General features: G+C 39.4%; 1 pseudogene; it reads right to left on the bottom strand.

The window, feature by feature from the left end:
* Positions 1–6,270: 6,270 nt before the first annotated feature.
* LOC107019929 lies at positions 6,271–6,560 on the bottom strand (annotated as a pseudogene).
* Between the last annotated feature and the right edge of the window lie 1,409 nt (positions 6,561–7,969).

Genomic DNA, 7,969 nt, shown 5'->3' on the forward strand with positions numbered 1-7,969 from the left:
GAGCATGTATTTCCCCAGATATATGGTTCAACACATTATCGTCGACCCATTGCCTAATGAATCCACAAACCTGTCTATGCAACAGATTCCACTCTTCATCTGTTTTATTATCAGGTTTTACAGTGGTAAATAGTGGTTTGTAAAAATTCTTAACATAAAGCAGATCTTCCATTTTTCCCTTCCAAATGGTATAATTAACACCATTCAAAGTAACTATTCTACTTGTGTTGGCTTCCATTGTTTTCCCCAAAAATATAATTATCGCAAATCAAAGTAAATCTTTTCTGATGTGGAATTTCAGACTGTGCTGCAACCACAGAGCATACTCAGATAAAACCTTAGCTCTGATACCAGTTTGTTAGAAAAACGCGGACGAGCACGAGAATATATATGGTAAAAGTAATGAAAATAAAATGGGAAAATAACGACACCAAGAATTTTACGTGGAAACCCTTCTGAAAAAGGGAAAAACCACAAGCCAAGAGGAGCAACTGATATTACTATAGCAAGGAATTTTACACTGTGTAGTCACGAATACAATACTCAAAGTGACTACTACACACTCAAAAGGAACAACACTCTTTTGGTTTCCGTCTTACTAAAATATCGCTCACACTCTATTTTTTTTCACAGACTATTTTCTTATATAGTCTATGGAATACCTCACTTTGCTCTCAAAAATGGGTTTTCTCTCTAACTTGGTGTGTTCTACAAATGAGCAAGAATGCTCTATTTATAGAAGGATAAAACCATGCCTATGTCACTAATGACATATGTAAATATAGCAAAGTGAAGAATGGTCGCAAATCTTACCAATTTCCCAACCACCAAATTTTTTATTTTCAACTCCAATTACTATTCCTTTTTAACAATTGTTTATACCAATTGAATAACTAAAGTTGACTAAAAAATGGGATGGATTCAACAGTTTACATGTTTTCTTTCCAAGAGAAAACTTATGCTATTGGTCAATAGTCATTAATGGTTAATTTACATGTTTTTTTCATCCAAGAGAAAACTTATGCTATTGGTCAATAGTCATTAATGGTTAATTATAACCTATCAGTGATTCCTTGGAAACAATTTCTACCACATATGCCTATCCCATAAACCAAATATAATATCTAATAATTCAATACACACATAAACAATTATATTATGGTGGAGCTATTTTCTTTTTCTACTTGGATACTTCTGTTCTTGCTCTACTAATGCGGTAATTCTCTTAGTCGTTTGCAGATAGAAGTTAAGGTGGACTGTGGTATGACAAAGAATTATAAACTCGCAATTGATATTCAATCTCTTTACATGGGTCGAATTACTTGGATATTAAACGAATTATAGACTTGGTTCACTAACTATTAATTATATTAATTTTTTAATAAATACGTAAGTTATTAAATAGTTCAAAATATTCATTAAAAATTTTATTGAAAGAGTCAAAATAATTCTAGTTCTCAAAACAATCTAGTGAAACGTTACAATAAGACATAAACATCATATTTAATAACAGATAGTATTAAATAATAGTATTAAATAATATTAGTATTTACTGTGTACTAATCCTAGTCCTATTAGGATTAGTACTCCTTAATTCTAGTCCTATTAGGATTAGTACTCCTTAATCCTAGTCCTATTAGGATTAGTACTCCTTCCTATATCTCCTATATATATCTCTCATGTATTCCCTTATTAGGTTAACACTTCAATACAATCAATATTCCTTCATGGTATCAAGAGCCAGAAAACCTAGATCTTCTTTTCTCTAGGTTTTTTTTTCTCTCTTTAGGGCACCGATCGTTCCCTCTCTTCTCTTGGGCGGCGGCAGCCATGACAACCGAGGTGGATCCTCTCGATTCACTTCCTTCTGGCGTTAAACTCCTTCTCAGGCATCTTCATGCCCTGATTCCCGAAAAATTATCAGACATAAATTACCCTACATGGAAAATCACCGTTCTTACAGCCCTTGAGGCCAATTACCTTCTCAAATACGTCGATGGAAGCACAGAACCGCCGCCGGCAGTCATCACCGCCACGGACAAATCAGAAAAAACCAATCCGGCCCATGCCGCCTGGAAAGCCGTGGATGGCCAGATCCGATCATGTTTGATTGCGGTCATCTCTCCCACGGTTCAGAAACACGTCCGATCCTACACAACTGCTTCAGCCCTGTGGACGGCCCTCGCAACACGCTATGCATCAATTTCCCACTCTCATATTTTTCAATTGCGTGATCGTCTCCACACAATTACCAAAGGCACGAAAACTATGGCGGAGTATTTAGACGAGGTCTCCACCATCATCACAGCCCTCGACACCGTGAACGAAATCATTCCCGAAAAAGATCTCGTCATGTGCGTCGTTCGGGGGCTCCCATCAGCTTACTCCTCCATTAAACAGGCGGTTCGCATCAGTCCAACGCCCGTTGACCTGGCTACTCTCTCCTCGTGGCTAAAAAGTGAAGAAATCAACGTGGATCTGGAGAGCAAACTTCTTCTCCGAGAAGCCGCTGTTATGGAGCCGGCCACCGCCCTCACCGCAAGCCAGAACTATCGCGGGGGGCGTGGTGGCGGCCGGCAGGGGAGCCGCGGCGGCTACGGCAGAAACAGCGGAGGCCGCGGGCGTGGCGGTCGGCAGGGCAGTCGTCCGCCGTACGACGGTCAGCAGCACGGCAGCAACAACAGCCTGCACTCCTTCGGCAGCGGCGGGCAGTCATCTTCCAGCGGCGGGCAGGGCACTTACGAGCGGGATCGTCCAACTTGTCAAATCTGTCAGAAAACAGGACACACCGCTGCTCGTTGCTGGTTTCGGTATGAGGAGAGCCGAAATAGTGATAACCGTGCCAATTATGCATCTCAAGCCGGCCCTTCCTCTGAATGGCTGTTGGATACTGGGGCCAACATGCACGTTACTTCTGATCTATCCAAGCTTAACGCTCCAAATCCATATCATGGCTCCAATGGTATTACTGTTGGCAACGGTGAGTCCCTTAATATTTCTCACACTGGCACGGGTACCATTAAAACCCCCACCGCTATCTTTCACCTAGGTAACCTTACCCACGTCCCTTCTATTAAATCCAATCTCCTTTCAGTTCACCAATTCACAAAAGACAATAATTGCTCACTCTTGTTCACCTCTAATGATTTTCAGATCCTAGACAATACTACCAAGAGGGTGATTTTTCAGGGCCCCTGTGAGCATGGTCTGTACGTTCTTCCTGGCACAAGTTCGTCTGCCCACCCAGTTTCAGAAAGCGTTCCTGTGGCTCCGGTGGCTCTTTCGGCTGATGGCCACAGTCTGTTGTGGCACAGTCGTCTGGGTCACCCGTCTACTCAAATAATAAATTCTTTAATGTCTCAATTAGGTTTTTCTTCCATTCATGTAAACAATTGTGACTCCTGTTCAATTGCTAAATCTCATAAATTACCTTTTACTTTATCTGAGAAGCGTACAACTGCACCTTTTCAACTTATTCATTCTGACCTATGGGGTCCTACTGCTGTTCCTTCATTTGCTGGTTTTCGCTATTATATTTGTTTTGTGGATGATTTTACAAAATACACTTGGTTGTACCCACTAAAACACAAATCACAGGCATACACCACCTTTGTCACTTTTGAAAAAATGGTCAAAACACAATTCAATTCTCATGTTAAACTTTTTCGAAGTGACAATGGAAAGGAATATGTCAATAACATCTTTGGCCAGTTTCTGCAATCCCTGGGAATTATACATCAAACCTCCTGTCCATACACTCCCGAACAGAATGGGGTGGCTGAGCGTAAGCATCGCCATCTCATTGAAACGGTGGTTACTCTTCTACATCAATCTCATCTCCCTGTCTCCTTTTGGGTAGAAGCTCTAGCCACCGCAAACTACCTCATTAACAGAATGCCCAGTCACACTCTCTCCAACAAATCACCCTATCAACTCCTTTACCAAGAACTTCCCAATTATACCAACCTCCGCGTCTTTGGGTGTCTTGCCTACCCTTGGCTACGCCCTCATATTACTCACAAATTACAACCCCGATCCCGTCCTTGTATTTTTTTGGGCTATCATCCTACCTCCAAGGGTTATCGCTGTCTTGACCCACAAACTCATAAAGTCTACATATCTCGTCATGTCAAATTTGTCGAAAATGAGTTTCCCTACGAGTCTATTTCCTCCTCCACAAATACATCATTCATTGGCGTCCTTCCCCTTTTTCCAACATACTCACAGGGTCCCTCACCACCTTCCCCCACACCTCCACCCACTACCCAACCACCCCTCATCACCCCTTCGACCGTCACCCACAATACACCCGCAACCACCACCCACACTCACAACCAACCCGAACCACCCCATACCCACAACATCTCCAGCCCGATCCGTTTTGGGTCCTTCCCGGCCACCCCCGAATCACCACCGCCCGTGCCACCCCCCAATACTCATCCCATGTTAACCCGTGGCAAAGCCGGTATCTTTAAACCCAAAACCTTTCAGGCTACCATACTACCAAATACACCCCTTCCCGATAGTGAACCAACAACCTACTCTGTTGCCTCAAAAAATGCTTATTGGCGTCATGCTATGGATGACGAGTTTAAGGCTTTGACTGATCAGAAAACTTGGGTTCTTGTACCTAAGCCCCATGGGCGGCACCCAGTGGGCTGTAAATGGGTGTACAAAATTAAACACAATGCAGATGGCAGTATTTCCAGGTACAAGGCTCGTTTGGTTGCTAAAGGCTACAATCAGGAGTATGGGCTTGATTACTCCGAGACATTCAGTCCTGTTATTCGGCAGGAAACCATTCGCCTGGTACTGTCACTCGCCGTGCGCAACAATTGGCTCATCAATCAGTTGGATGTTTCCAATGCTTTTCTTCATGGCATGCTTGATGAAACTATCTACATGACGCAACCACCGGGCTATGTTGATCCCCGCTTCCCTCAACATGTTTGCAAACTCCAGAAGTCTCTGTATGGGCTCAAGCAAGCCCCCCGTGCTTGGTACACACGTCTGAAAACGTTCCTCCAGGGACTCGGCTTCACGTGTTGCGTACACGACACGAGTCTGTTTACTCGACATTCAGCACACGGTACAGTCATTCTTCTTGTCTATGTAGATGATATCATTATTACAGGCTCTACTGCAGCTCTCATTCAGGATGTCACTCGAGCTATGCATACTACCTTCAAAATGAAGGACCTTGGCCCGTTACATTATTTTCTGGGAATGGAGGTTTCTCGGACAGGCAGCGGCTTGTTTCTTCATCAGTCAAAATATGCTCGAGATCTGTTGCAGAAAGCTGGACTGGAAAAATGCACCAGTCAACCAACACCGATGGCAGTCTCTTCGTCTACGAATGGAGCCGACACCCCCTTTGCCGATATCACCCACTTCCGCAGCCTCATTGGGGCTCTACAGTATCTGGCCATTACCCGTCCTGACATCCAGTTTGCTGTCAACCGAGTTGCTCAGCGCATGCATCAACCAAGTGAACATGATTACCATTGTCTAAAACGCATTCTCAGGTACATTTTTGGCACTCTTGGTCGTGGTTTACTCATTCGACCCGGGGACTTGGAGCTTCGGGGTTTCTCAGATTCAGATTGGGCGAATGATAAAAATGACAGAAAATCTACATCGGGGTTTCTCGTTTTTTTGGGGCCGAACCTGATCTCCTGGTGTACAAAAAAACAACCCAAGGTCTCTCGGTCCTCGACTGAAGCTGAATACCGCGCCCTTGCTCTTCTTGCTGCTGAGACCATGTGGGTCACATATATTCTTCGCGAACTCCGCGCCACTCACACTGTTCCTGCTCTCTATTGTGACAACAAATCAACCATCTGTGTGGCCAAGAATTCCGTCCTACACACCAGAATGAAGCATGTTGATACCGATTGTCTCTTTGTTCGCGATGAAGTTCAGGCCGGCACCATGACTGTGCAGTATGTACCCACTGAAGAACAACCGGCTGATATTCTCACCAAGCCTCTCCCGAGCCGACAGCACGATTACCTCAGTTCCAAGCTTTCGTTCGCTTCAGCTCAGCTCAGCTTGAGGGGGGATAGTAACAGATAGTATTAAATCATATTAGTATTTACTGTGTACTAATCCTAGTCCTATTAGGATTAGTACTCCTTAATTCTAGTCCTATTAGGATTAGTACTCCTTAATCCTAGTCCTATTAGGATTAGTACTCCTACCTATATCTCCTATATATATCTCTCATGTATTCCCTTATTAGGTTAACACTTCAATACAATCAATATTCCTTCAATATTGAACAGTAGCATCTCCAGTTTTAAAATCCCATGAATGAGTACTAGCTTGAACATATCCTCTAGCAAATCGGAAAAGCCCACTCCCTCTGATCACAGCCATCTCTCTCACCATCTGGAACATCGAATTTCGACCAAGTATAGTAAAAAGTACTTCCATTATATTTCCCTTCAATAAAAGCAAAATTAATCCAACATCATTAAGTGAAGCAGCACCATAAAACCCTGTACCCTTCCAACAATCTTGAAACTTAATTTTGGTCCTATGGTTAATGCATTATCCATATATTCATTTGTCCAAAACCTGTTGTTTTGTTTTTAGGTGGTGGAATAATCATCATTGAAGTTGATTTTGAACCACTTAAAAAATCATGTCAATAAAATTGAAAATGACTTAAAATTTTCTTTTTTTAACCTTGTAATTTTTTTATTTATGAATTTTCCAAAACTATAAGTATCTTCTTCTCCGGTGGCTGGAAAGCCTACCAGAGAAAAGAAGATGGAAATGGTGAAGATTTGGAGTATTAGTTTGGCTATGGAATGGAAATAAATTCTTTGAGTCACTTTGGTGGAGAATGGAATGATATGGTGTGTGTATACTTGTTTTTATAAGTAAGTTAAGGCAAAATCTTTCCATTTTTTAACTAAACACTTGAAAAATTATAAAATTTCGAACAAATCTATCTCTCCATTTTATGATTTACACCACATAAAGTGGTGTATATATTATACATGTATAATATATGCTCTTTTCGTATGATAAATAGTGAATATATATCTTTGTCATTTAACAAATGATATATTAACTTTTTTATTAACAAAATAAATATCTTAAATCTAATATTAAAATTCTAATAATGTCACTTGACTTCAAAAATATTACCTCATCATAATTTTTGCTTACAAAAATATAGAGGGATGAACGAATAAGTATAGTGGACATGTGAAAATACAGACTGTCAATTAAACAAGGGAAACTTACATAAATATACTATATTAAAAAAATATTTACCATTTATAGCAATAATATTTTTATTTCACTTGATCACTTTTAATTCATTTATAATACAAGTTTAATACATATTACAAAAAATAATTTATTATTCACATATAATACAAATTTTATTGATAAATAATACATTTATCACACATTTTAATACACTTATAATACAATGTGACAATTTTTTACCAAACAAACATGATATATTTCAAAAAAACAATTATAATTCATATATATTGCATACATAATTCACTTTTAATACATATTACAGATTTAACAAAACATTGCTATAAATGGTAATAAACAAAAAGTATCGCTAAAATCAGTAATTATTTTTTAAAATGTATTAATTTATGTAATTTTTCCATTAAACAACATTGTTAGTTTCGCTATTTCAAATATAGCATTGTTATGCATGTTGAGAATTTATTTAATTTATTTTTTTACGTTATTTAAAAAAAAGTATTTATTGTCATATAAGTATATAAGTTTTATAATAATATAAATATTATGACATATCTTTAAATCTAATTTTGTTTTTATTAAATGCTAATTAAATTTTATAATATAATTTTAAATAGAAGAAGACAGACTTTTGAGTCACCAATAAGAATTGTAATAAATATAATATAACTTTTTAATATTTACAACATGTTTCTGATTGGAATCTCCCTTGGGCTGTATTTTTAAAAAG

The sequence above is a fragment of the Solanum pennellii genome, chromosome 1 (genome assembly GCF_001406875.1).
Source record: "Solanum pennellii chromosome 1, SPENNV200".
NCBI classification, from domain to species: domain Eukaryota; kingdom Viridiplantae; phylum Streptophyta; class Magnoliopsida; order Solanales; family Solanaceae; genus Solanum; species Solanum pennellii.